This window comes from Pteropus vampyrus, unplaced genomic scaffold (assembly GCF_000151845.1).
Source record: "Pteropus vampyrus isolate Shadow unplaced genomic scaffold, Pvam_2.0 Scaffold148, whole genome shotgun sequence".
In the NCBI taxonomy this organism is placed as follows: Eukaryota; Metazoa; Chordata; class Mammalia; order Chiroptera; family Pteropodidae; genus Pteropus; species Pteropus vampyrus.
Genome location: NW_011888929.1, coordinates 3,497,466 through 3,509,755, shown reverse-complemented (window position 1 = coordinate 3,509,755; position 12,290 = coordinate 3,497,466). Strand labels below are relative to the sequence as shown.

Sequence of the window (12,290 nt, the reverse complement as noted above, 5' to 3'; positions counted from 1 at the left end):
CCGTTGTGGGGGCGGGGCGAAACGGGACGGGGCGGGGCTACGCGTCCACGCGTCCACTCGAACCCGAAGACCTGCCTCACCTCAGGGCGGGGCAGGGGCTCCTAGAGAGGGAAATCGGCGTCGGCTCTCCTTGGTACTGGTACCACCGCTCCTATCTCGTCCCAGCACGCCCACTCCTCCACCCTTGGCCTGGCAGTTATGGAAACTAGGGGTCCGAGATAAAGGAAAATTGCCAGTACATACTTGTAGAAATTAACTCTTAATAATAATTATTCAGCCTGGTTAATTTCCTGGTTTCAAACGCTGTAATCTTGGATTTATAGTTATCTAAGTTTGATGACTCAAACATTTCTGAAGAAAAATTATTCTGAATTAATTAGATTTATCTACTTTGGAAGACAAATGTCTATGTGACTACTTGGGAAACTATTCTCTTATTATCTGCTGCTTTTTTAAAAAGGTTAACATCCCAAGGCTAAAACAGTTTTTCTATATACACTATAGTACAATATATTGTTTAATAGAAACATATTTCTCATTTTCTGTTGAAAATTATCTTTTGTGTCTATAATTTTTGTTGTTTTGTCTAATTGCAGCGTGTCTGGCTTCAGAATGCAGCGTTCTTTTCCATCTCTCTGCTAATTCCCTTTCCTTTCCCCCTAGTCTTAAAAAACTGATCTTGATTATTCCTGAGCAGCAGCAGCAGGAGAAAGGGAAACACTCACACACACTACTAACTTTCATCGTTGATTAGTACTCCATTGCATTACTATACTACAGTTTATGTTTTGGGGTGGTTTACAGTTCGAGGGTATTCGGAAAACAGCTATGAACATTTGGGCGCATGTCTTTTGACAGACTTATGTACTCGTTCCAAAAGAAATATATGTAAGGTTAGAATTAGTCATAGGGCATACTGGTTTTATTAAATACTGCCAAAAAGTTTTCTAAAGTAGATCAATTTACACCCCAGTCAGCAATGTGTGACATTTTCAGTTCTACATTTTTGCAAACACACAGTATTTTCATCTGTTTAAATTTTAGCTGTTCTGGTGAGGTTGTATTAATTTTTCGTCGTGATTGTTAATTTGCATTTCCTTGATAATTAATGTTGTCGAACAATTTTTTACCTGCTTATTGGCTGTCTGAATATCTTCTTCAGTGAAGTGCCTATTAAAGTGTTTTGTCCAAGAACGTTTATCAGTCATTTTCTTATTTGTAGGAAGTTTTTATATAGTCTGGATATGAGTCCGTTGCCAGACACATGTATTGCAAATATTTTCTTTTTAGTCTGTCACTTGCATGTAGATTTGAATCTCAGAAATTCTTAATTTTAATGAAGTCCAATTAATTTTCTTTTATGGGCTATGTTTATTTTTTGCCTACACAGAGTCGTGGAGATATTTTCACATTTTGTCCATAGTCCAGGTACAAATAATTTTTTTAATCTTGTTTTATTTTTTCTCTACGGTTTTCTATTTGACCTAGCTCTATACATTGATAAGACCATTTCTAACCCACTGAATTACAGTGGTACTTAAAAAAAATCAGGTCACTGTTTCTGCTTAATATTTTATAAAAACATTTTCCACAGGACCTAACCAAATGGTAATTTTTTCCTGTTTTTTTCCAGCTTTATGGAGATATAACTGACATACAATAAACTGCACATATTTAAAGTGTGCAATGTGATGTGGTTTGGTATATGTGATATTCATTTTGGGTTTAAGATGCTAATTTAAGTTTAAGAATTTCTTTGCTTATTTTTTTCATTATTCAAAAGTAAATTATTTTTAATGTGTTGATGAAATTCATCTTTTTTTAACTTTATAATCAGTGATTATACTTTAAGTATATAGTCTTAAAATTCAGTGTTTACATGGAAAAAACCTTCCATATTTACAAAGCAGTTCTCATATTGTCTTTAGTGTTACACATTTGTGGTTTGTTTTATCTTTATTGATTTTATGATCACTTTTGTATTTTCACAGTATAGCATAGACACGTCAGAAGTCACATCAGAAATCCAATTCCAGCTCTAGTGCCTAGGTTTCCTCATCTGTAAATTGAAGATAAAATTTTTTTATCCCATGATAATGAAGATTAAATTAGTTAATTTGAATGAGGTGCTCATCACAATGACTGACACTTAAAATTCTACTGTATGGTAGTCATTAATATTAATAGCTATATTCATATGGGCTTCTAAGAACAGAATCTCATTATATATATAGGTTTGACTTGACATATCTCAATTTATGGCTATTCTTTAGAGACTAATTGGATTAGAAATGATTGTTTTTCTTCTTCGTTAGCTGTTTCTAGTTTTTCATCACTTAGTTTCTATGAAGCTTAGTTTTGCATCCTTAAAACATAGACACTAATATTGACTACCTCATTAAATTGTAAATTGACTCTACAAGAGAAATGTGTTAATTATTACTGCTGGCTCCCATGCCCTTCACTTAACTGAAATTTTACCAAGTGAAACATCATTTTGTAATTAGCTGTTATTATTCTTTCAGGTTTTATATTCATTTCTTCTAATTATTGCATACCCTGCATATTGCTAGGCATTATGAGAATTCCAAATGCATAACATATCGATCCTGCCCGTAAAGCCCTTACAAATTAGTTGGAATTTATTGAACAATTTTTGTCACCTTGCTATTTCATGTATTTAAATTATACTCTCTTCTTCTCCTCCTTCTAAAATTCAGTACTACTTTTCTCACTGACCATTTACTTGCTCTTTAGTCAGTGTTTAAAGTTGCCAAGATACTAGCTTTTCTCTGATAATTTAGAATACACTTATATCTGACCTAAAGTAAATCTCATCAAAAACATTCAATAAAATGAAGAGGGAGCTAATTTTTACATCAACTTATATAAATGTGCCAAAACAGCACTTATTTTCTTTCTGTAGTTCTACTTGGTGTAAATTTGCTATGATTCTAATGATTTGAAGAAGATATACTGAAAGTACTTAGACGTCAAGAACAATATTAGTTTGATTCTAGTGGCTGGATGTTCATGATAAATAATGATTGATTTTTGACTTTTTTAAAGTATGAAATAGTGGCGGTGATGACAACTAGTTTAAACGAAAAATATTCATCAATAAGTTATTTTGTTTAGATCAGTGGCTATTCAAAGTCAGTTCATAATAAATATTTCACTTCATCTTTGGCCAAATGAACAAACTAAGGGTGAAGTACTTTTTCTAAAATTAAATCTCTTCCTATTACAGAAATTTATTTTTAAATTATGCTCATTTTTTTTTTTTTGTAATTAAAATATCCTTTCTTTAGGAAATCAGGCTGATTAAAGAAAAAAGGTTTTTAAAAAGAAATCTGAGTCTACGGCCATGCTACCCTGAACAAGCCCGATCCCATCTGATCTCGGAAGCTAAGCAGGGTCAGGCCTAGTTAGTACTTGGATAGGAGACCACCTAGGAAGACCAGGTGCTGTAGGCATAAAAAATTAAAAAATAAGAGATTGTAAGCTGACTAGGTCCATGCAGTCTGTGAGGTCAAACAAGGGTTGCCTCACCTAAAAACTAATAAATTAAAAAAAAAGAAAAAGAAAAATCTGGCTGAAGGTTATAACTTTGTGTGTATAAAATAAAGTTGCTAGAGTAAAGCCTTGCTACTCAAAATGTGATCTGTGGACCAACAGCATTATTATTTGTGAGCTCCTAGAAATGCAATGTCTCTGGCCCCTCCTCAGATCTACTGAATCAGAATCTGCATGTTAACAAGATTCATCAGGTGATTCACATACACATAAATGAGAAGCGCTGCTCTAGATAATATCCATTCACTTCTTTCCTCTTTTACTCTTATATTCATGTTATTCTACACCTCCATCTGCCCAGTTACTCAATTCAGAAACCTAGGACTTTGATCCCACCTTGTCCCACACCTTCCCCATCCTCTCCCAGATTAAATTCATCAGAAATCTAATAATCTAAATGTGTATACTATCTAAATGTGTATCCTATCCACATCTCTCCAGGTCCCACTGCTGCCACGTTAGGCCTAGTCACTGCCATTTTTTTGCTTGGATGACTAGTAAAACTTCCTAATTGGTCTCCCTCTTCCATTCTTGTCCTCCTAACATTCATTCTGTACACAGCAGCCAGAATGAGCTTTTAAAAATGGTAAATCAGATTCTAAAACTATACCTTTGAGAATCCTTTAATGGGTTTCTATTGCACGTAAGGTAAAATCCAAACTTCTGATAGTGTATATTTTTCTTTTCCAGCTTCATTTCCTATTTCCTTCCTGGGTTCCCTACTCGGGGGTCACTGGTCTAGAAAGAGCCAAACTCTTTTCTTGCCCAGAGCCTTGGTGATAAGTCTGTCCTCTGCCTGGAACACCTCCTCCTCTTTACTTTTAGCCTAACTACTTATTGTGCATCCTTCAAGTTGCAGATTAGAAACCTTCCTGAGAGCCCAATCAATATTGGTTTTTCTGGTTATTCTCTCATAACACATACTTGTCTCTCACAGTGCTTATACCAATGCGCAGTTATTTAAATATCTGTATGCTTCTCTAGTTAATATTTGTTTCTCTCAATAGCCAGTAAATTCAAGAGGTCAGAGACCTCTATTTAACATTCTGTTTAACATTGTGTTCTTGGTGACTAGCATACAGGAAGAAATTCCAAAAAATTTGAGTAAATAAATCAACTATTATGATTTTACTGACCTATATTCTATATTGGGTATGAAAAAGACGAATAATTTGATTAGGTTGACCAGTTATATTTTTGTTGTAAGCATTAAATTTATTCACAGGTACACTGTTGTCTGGGTATATTTAAGACAATTTGAGCTCTTAATGATTAAGAAGCCTATTTAAAGATAACATTTTGTTAATTTAATTTATTGGTAGTATCGTGGTTAAAGCATGGATTTTAGAGTCAAGCCAATCTGCTCAACACTTTGCCACTTACTAATTTTATGAAGGTATCTCGGCAAATTACTTTCTCTAAGCCTCACTTTCCTCATCTGGGTTGTTGCAAGAATTTATTGAGGAAATATATATATGTGTTTATCACAGTGCCTGGTTTGTGCTAACTAAATGAACTTCTTATTATTTGCTTATTAACTTTGACTGCGTTTTGTACAGCATTAGACTCTTGTTTATCATGTCATGTAGCTGCTGGCAGTTAAAAGGCCTTGTGGCAAAGGGAAGGGTTAAATCTGACCACCTTTTGTTTCTGGAAGACATCTCCTGTGGGGGTGGGGCAGAGGGAGAGATGGGGTGGGGTGGAGTTATGGCCCCAGGAAGATATAAACAAGTAAGGGCTGGAATGTGACAGAACTCCTGTCTTTGACATTAATTTAAAGCTTCTTAGGGCTGTCAAGAAAAGCAGTCCTTTTGCCTTCCTAATGGCTGGGTACAACTCAGGTTAGTCTTGTTTAGTTTCTATAAAAATACTTTTTTATAGCAAGATCCTGGTTACACTTATTTAAACAAAGTTGATGAAAACATTATAAAGCAAGGTACCTTAATTTCCTACTTGGATCAATCTAATACGCCTTCAGCGCTGAAAGGGAGCTAATGCCCAGGGAATGGCCTTAACTATTACTTGCAATGGAGGAAAATGCTAGAGACAGCAGGGCATCAAATCTTAGAGAAACTGATGTGAGGAAATAAAGCTCTAAAGCTCAAGTTGGGGAGGGTGTGGCTCTTGATTATTATTTATACGTTTTTCTTAATGGGTAAACCTGTAGATAAACCTACACTTAATCCAAGAGCTGACTGTTTGGGATTGCTTGAAGGAAAGGACCACTAAGCCATTTCACACTTGCTTCTCAGTTATGCAGGCACAGTCCCTCTTTCCACAGGGGATCTCTCATTCGTGCATGGCAATGTCAGGGTGCTATGAGGGAGGGGCCAGCAGGGGGCGGTCTCCCAATTAGGCAGGTCTCTCTACAGATCCTAGGTGATGAATTCTTGAGATTTAAAAATCTCCCCACTTCCGCCTCACCCTCCTGCCCTGCCAGAATGGACAATTACTGATACTTATGGGATTGTTATGATTTGTATAAAAAAGCTCCTCAGAAAGCACAATGATTTTGTTACATTAGCTCATCATCTTCTTTAAAAATACACTTGAGTAATTCTTAATATAGATGATACGATGAAGGTCATAGAGATGTGCAAATGTGTATGCCAGGCTTTCTCAACTAAAAGATCACACCGTTTTCATGTCTAGGTATTTCTTATCTTTGTAATTCACTGCGAATTAGAATAATTTGGTTTGAATAAGATATGAATAGGAAAGGCATATGGAACTGTTCATGTGGCTCCTTCTCTCTCCCCTTACCGTACATAGAGAGTAATTGTAGATTCTCAGGTGTGTCTAGGTTCTAATGCTCCATATGAATAAGCACACCTCCTCTCATTCAGCCAGAGGTGATAGGTTGTGAGGATTAATGATTTAATACACGAAACGTGCTTAGAACAGCTTCCTGCACATAGAAGGAAATCAGATGTTAGCTGCTGTTATTCTTTATTGGGTGCCCATTGTTTACAAAGGGGGGTTATGTGCTTATTAGTCACAGAGCAATATTCTAAAAAGCTTATAATATAGTAGGGGAGGCAGGACAAGATACTACAGCCAGAGTGATTGTTTAAAAAACTATCTGATCAGGTTCTACAGTATTAAAATCTTCAAATTCTTACCTGGCGACTAGTGGTCGGTCTGCCTCTACGTGTGACTCTACAGCCCCATCTTCACCATCTTGCACTACCTTTTCCTTTGTTCTCTAAATGCCAGGTATACTGGATTCTTTCATTTCTTAGAATGTAAGCTTAATGGTGGAGATGAGGAAGGAATTTTTTTCTGTTTAGTTTAGTGATGGAACTCCAGCACCTAAGATGATTTGGCACTCAGGAAGGGATCAATATTGAATAAATATCAACGTTACCATTTGCAGCCCTCTCTTACTTGAATACAGCCCACTCCTTATCCCTACCACCTCCTTTCACTGAGCTACTCTCTACTTATCCTTTTGCATTTAATAGCACTTCTGTAGAGAGTCATTCCCTGACATCCTTGTTTGAATTAAATTCTGTCCTACATACTATTTTACTATAGTGAACTCTTAAATTTCTAATATTTGTTTGAAGTATGAAGAGGATCATCACTGTTTTGTTCACTCTATATCTCTCTATATAGTTTATAGCCTGGATCATTGAAAGTTCTCAATTTATTAAAGTGAAAAATAGTTCTAGTGGAAGGTAGAACAAGATAAATGCCATAGTACCATAAGAGGAATATAGAGTGCTCGAAATTTAGAGGAGAAAAATATAACTTACAACAATCAGGGAATATTTAATGGAGGATATATATAGTATTTGAGCTAGGCTTAATGGATGGGTAGGATTTGGAGGTGGTGAAAAAATAGTCTGTGTCAATGCATATAAATGGTGTAGATGCTGTGTGTGTGGCCTAACCGAGGCACTCATTCCCCCAATTGATGGAATTGTGGTCCGTGGATGGTTTACAGCTCTGAGTCGCTCTCCAGCAATTGCCCACACAGAAGAAAACTCTTTTATCCAAGTTTACACTATTTGTTAGGGCAGCCACAATCCAATGATTGGACAACACTGTTCCTTACCTCAATTAGAGATATCTTATCCAAGCTTCAGAATTCCTTCTAGGATTGACTGAGATTTCTGTGTAACTGCTTCATACTTTCAACATCTTTCTTGGTTTAGTCCTACTTCCTTTACTTCTTTATAAGGGAGCATGCCTCAATAAACCTCTCATGGATAGATCTGTACCTCAAAGTCTATTTCCTGTGGAACTTAATTTATGATAAGTAGACATTATGAGATTTGCACAGGAGGATCAATTTGTGTATAGAAGTAAGATTTTTTTTCCTCTTAAAGCATTTGAATCTCCAATGAAATTCTTGTCTGGAAGCATAACATGTAAATCAGATGAAAGGAGAGTTTCTGACCTTGAAGCAAGAGTAAGGGCTGGGTTCTTAACTGTTTGGCTCCCTTATTCCATGCCAAGATGACTCTCAGAGGGCTTTACAGCCTACATGGGCCTCAGGTTCACCCCAAATGGGGGACTGGAAATACCTTCACTGAGAACATCGAACCTATACACAATCAGAAAACATAACTGTGATTCTCATCTGAATATAGTTTGAAAGCCAGAAGGAAATCAGAGTCCATGAAATGGGAAAGGAAATAAAATAAGCTGAGCCATTGAGTGCTTTAAATGCCAGGACAGGAAATCTGGATATTATTTTGAAGGTAAGGTTAGAAGGGAGGGAAAATACTGATAGTATTCAGTTAAAGGGTTAACAAGATCAGAGCTGCATTCAGGTAAATGTCCAGGCCTACAAGAAAAAAATCAAATCTCCACCTCACACTGTACAACTATTTCCAGGTAGATTAAAGACATACATATAATCAAACCATAAAATTACTATAAAAATATGTAAATATTTACAAAATCTTAGGGTTTTCCTTCAAGGCATGATACCACAGGAGTTACCTTAGGGTTTTCCTTCAAGGCATGATACCACAGGAGTTAATCTTACTTCTAAGCATGATGCTCAAGAAAGAAAAAGATTGACAGATTTAAATGAAAAATTAGAAATATCTGCACATGGAAAATACCATAACCAGACAACAAAGCCAAATGATAACTGGAAATGTATTCTGAAATGAATAAAATAGATTAATTGCTATCTCGAATACATAAAAGGCTCATAAAGATCAATTTAAAAATAGAAAGTTGGGTAAAGTATGTGAACAACCAATTTACAAAAAGAAAAATATTAAATAACCAACCAAAATGAAAAAAAAAAAAAAACCACCAAAATTTCCAATAATGAAAGAAATAAGTACAAATCAAAACAATGAGATCTTTTTTCTTCATTTATTAACTTGGCAAAGTATTAGAGATATTGCTGGTTTCCTACCCAGCCTCCTTCCCTGCTAACAGAATCACAGATTGTGTATAGGTTCGATGTTCTCAGTGAAGGTATTTCCAGTCCCCCATTTGGGGTGAACCTGAAGCCCATGTAGGCTGTCGAAATAGAAGGCCAAGTCAGTTGGAAATCTTTTAGGAAGACTTTACTCCCTGGACTGTCAATATTGCTGGGCAATCCTATGAGTTTTCTCTATAGTGCATTTACTTGCCCACTTTCTAAAACAACTATACCACACCTTCTACTATAGCCTCTAAATTCTGCATTCTCATTCCCACTTTAGCTGGTGACCTTGCTTCCTATTTGAACGAGAAAAATAGAAGAAATCAGAGAGAATTCCCTCATTTTCACACCATCAACTCTGACAACATACATGAAGTCTTGCCCTGTCCTCCATCAAACATCAAACTCTTTACTTAGATTCCATCTCCACTTCCTCAAGGACTTAGCTTCTGCATTTATTTCCCTCTCTCTTGCATTAGGTTTTTCTCTCTACTTGATTCACTACTTAATCTTTTTTACTTGATCATTTACACAAGCGTGTACTATTACTTCCCATCCTAAAAACAAAAAAAACAAAAACAAACCCATATAAACTTCTTTGGACTCCATATCCGTTTCTGGTTGCTACCCCATTTTTTAGCTCTCCTTCACAACAAAACATCTTGAAGAGTTGTCTGTAGTCACTGTCTGATATCACAATTTCTCCACCATCTGCTACAGTCAAACTTCTATCTGCACCAATCCACTGAGATAACGCTTGTTAAGGTGGTTAGTGAACTCCAATGTTTCCAAATCTTATTCTTTTTTATGTTCCTCTTTTTTGACCTTTTAGGAGTTTTGTACTCCAGGTGTCTCTTCCTCTCCTTATAAGAACACCAGTTCTTTTGGATTAGAGCCCCATGTTTATGACCTCATTTAACCTTAATTACTTTCTCGAGGGCTCTATCTCCACATACAATAACATGGGAGGTTAATACTTTAACCTATGAATTTTGGAGGAAGGATGCATAATTTCATATGTAACAAGTTATCTTAGATTTAAATACCATCTACATAACAATTAAAAAAAAAATCCCTGGCTCTGACCTCTCTCTGAAATTCTGGACTTGTATCTCCAAATGCTTTCTTAATATCTGACACTCATGTTGAATAAGCACCTACATTTAACATGGCCAAACACTCCTGCTTCTTCTACCACTTTCTAGTTTTTTTCCATTCTAGTCAACAGCACCTCCATCTTCTTTGTAGTTTATGTCCCAAATATAAGAATTACCCTAAATTCCTCATCTTTCTCTTATCTTCCACTGTTAGTCTACCAGCAGCTTCTATCAACTCTTTAAAAAAATTTTTAAATTTATTTTTATATTTATTTACTGTTGACATTCAATATTATATTAAGTTCAGATGTACAGCATAGTGGTTAGACATTATCAATTCTACTTCTAGAACATATCCCAAACCTGTAAATTTCTCTTCCTCTCTTCCATTCCCACACCAGAACAAGTCTCCATTATAACTCACTTGGATTATAAATAATTTCCTCATTGATCTCTCTGATTCTACTTTCTTCATTAAAATACATTCTCATAGCCACTGCATGATCTTGTTAAAAGATATTTTCATTCCTCTGTTTAAGAATTTCCAATGGAGGAGGAGGGGAGAAAATGGCGTAGATGATAGAGGCTCTCTTCATCCCTCTGGCAACCAAATCAAAGTTGTGACAGAAACAAGGAGGAAACAGCAAGGAAAAATCACTTGGGATCTAGATAAACAAGAAATACAACTGGGGAGAAATCTAAGAAATCACCCTGCAATGGCAGAAGGTAGGATGGGGCGAGATTTTGAGGCTTCCTGGTTCTGAGAGGCTCAGTGGGACAGAGGTTGTGGCAGCAGCAGCTGCAGCCAGCAGCTGTAGTTGCCTCTTAATGGGGCCACATCCACTAGCAGACTTCTGCAGTGATGGACCTGCTTGCTCTGAGCCAGTTTGGCTGCACAGATATTTACAGGGGGACACTGACACTGTCAGAGTAAGGGCTGCGGTGAGGCTCTATCCTCTGCAGAAGTGCTGGCGGTATCCATTGTTCTTCTGTTGAACTCCCCACTCCCAGTGCACGGACTCAGCACTGCCATAGCTGAGACTTCATCAAACTGGATAATAGAGGTTGCTCCAGAGGATTCTCTGAAACAATGCCTCCTCCAACTTGTGGCCCCATAAGCCACATCCAGGTGTATCCTTGGTGAGTCAGGTGCTCCTTGCTGAGAAGCGCCAGGACTCTCACTAGTGGCAGCTGGCCTTGGTTTCTGGTGTGGCCTTTATAGGCAGCTATAAGCACAGCATCTGTGGATTGCTTGTTGAATCTTAACAGGTGGCCCCGGAGGGGCGGAGGCTTGGGCTAAATTTGGCCTGCAGCTGAACCCCTCTCAGGACTGTGCCACTGGACACCTACTTCACAAATCCACACTAATGAGACTGGGAGACTTAGGAGCTCTGCTTAGTACAAAGAAACAGACCCGGAAAGGCAGCCAGAATGGGAAGACAAAGAAGCAGAAACCATATGAGAGAACAGAACAGAGATCCAGAAATAATGGAGTCAAGCAATCTAACAAATGCAGAGTTCAAAACACTGGTTATAAAGATGCTCAATGAACTAATGGGAAGTGTAAATGAATTAAGTGAGAACTTAAACAAAGAGATAAAAAAAATAAAAATGCAAATGAAAATTATAACAGAGAACCAGTCAGAAAAGAATACTTTATCTGAGATGAGCAGCATAGTAAATGGAATAAACAAAGGAATAAAGAAGAGGATCAAATGACCTATATAGGGGACAGTCAATCAGAACAGTAAGAAAAAAGAAGACAAGAATATAATAATAATTTAAGGAGCCTATGAGACTCTATTAAAAGTAAAAATATCTGTGTCATTGGGATACCTGAAGGAAAACAAGATGTTGAACAGCTATAGTGATGGAAAACTTCCCTAACCTGGTGAAGGAAATAGATATAAAACCCCAGGATGCTCAGAGAGTCCCCCAAACCAGGAACCCGAAGAGACCAGCACCAAGACACATCATAATTAAAATGCCAAATGTTAAATACAAAGAGAGAATCTTTTTTTTTTTTTTTAACACCTACAGCACTTGGTCTTCCTAGGTGGTTTTCCATCCAAGTACTAACCGGGTCTGACCCTGCTTAGCTTCCAAGATCAGATGAGATTGGTCACATTCAGGGGAGCATGGTCGTAGACACAAAGAGAGAATCTTAAAAGCAGCAAGACAAAAGCAGTTAGTTATTTAGAAGGGAGCACCCATACGACTGG

The 12,290-nt window shown here is 36.9% G+C and overlaps 1 non-coding gene and 1 pseudogene across 1 annotated transcript; one reads left to right on the top strand and one right to left on the bottom strand.

The window, feature by feature from the left end:
- Positions 1-3,357: 3,357 nt before the first annotated feature.
- On the top strand, positions 3,358-3,476 carry LOC111745205. Its single transcript, XR_002782549.1, has one exon. It is a non-coding gene; the product is annotated as a 5S ribosomal RNA (ribosomal RNA).
- Positions 3,477-12,099: 8,623 nt separating this feature from the next.
- Positions 12,100-12,218, bottom strand: LOC111745207 (annotated as a pseudogene).
- Positions 12,219-12,290: the final 72 nt, after the last annotated feature.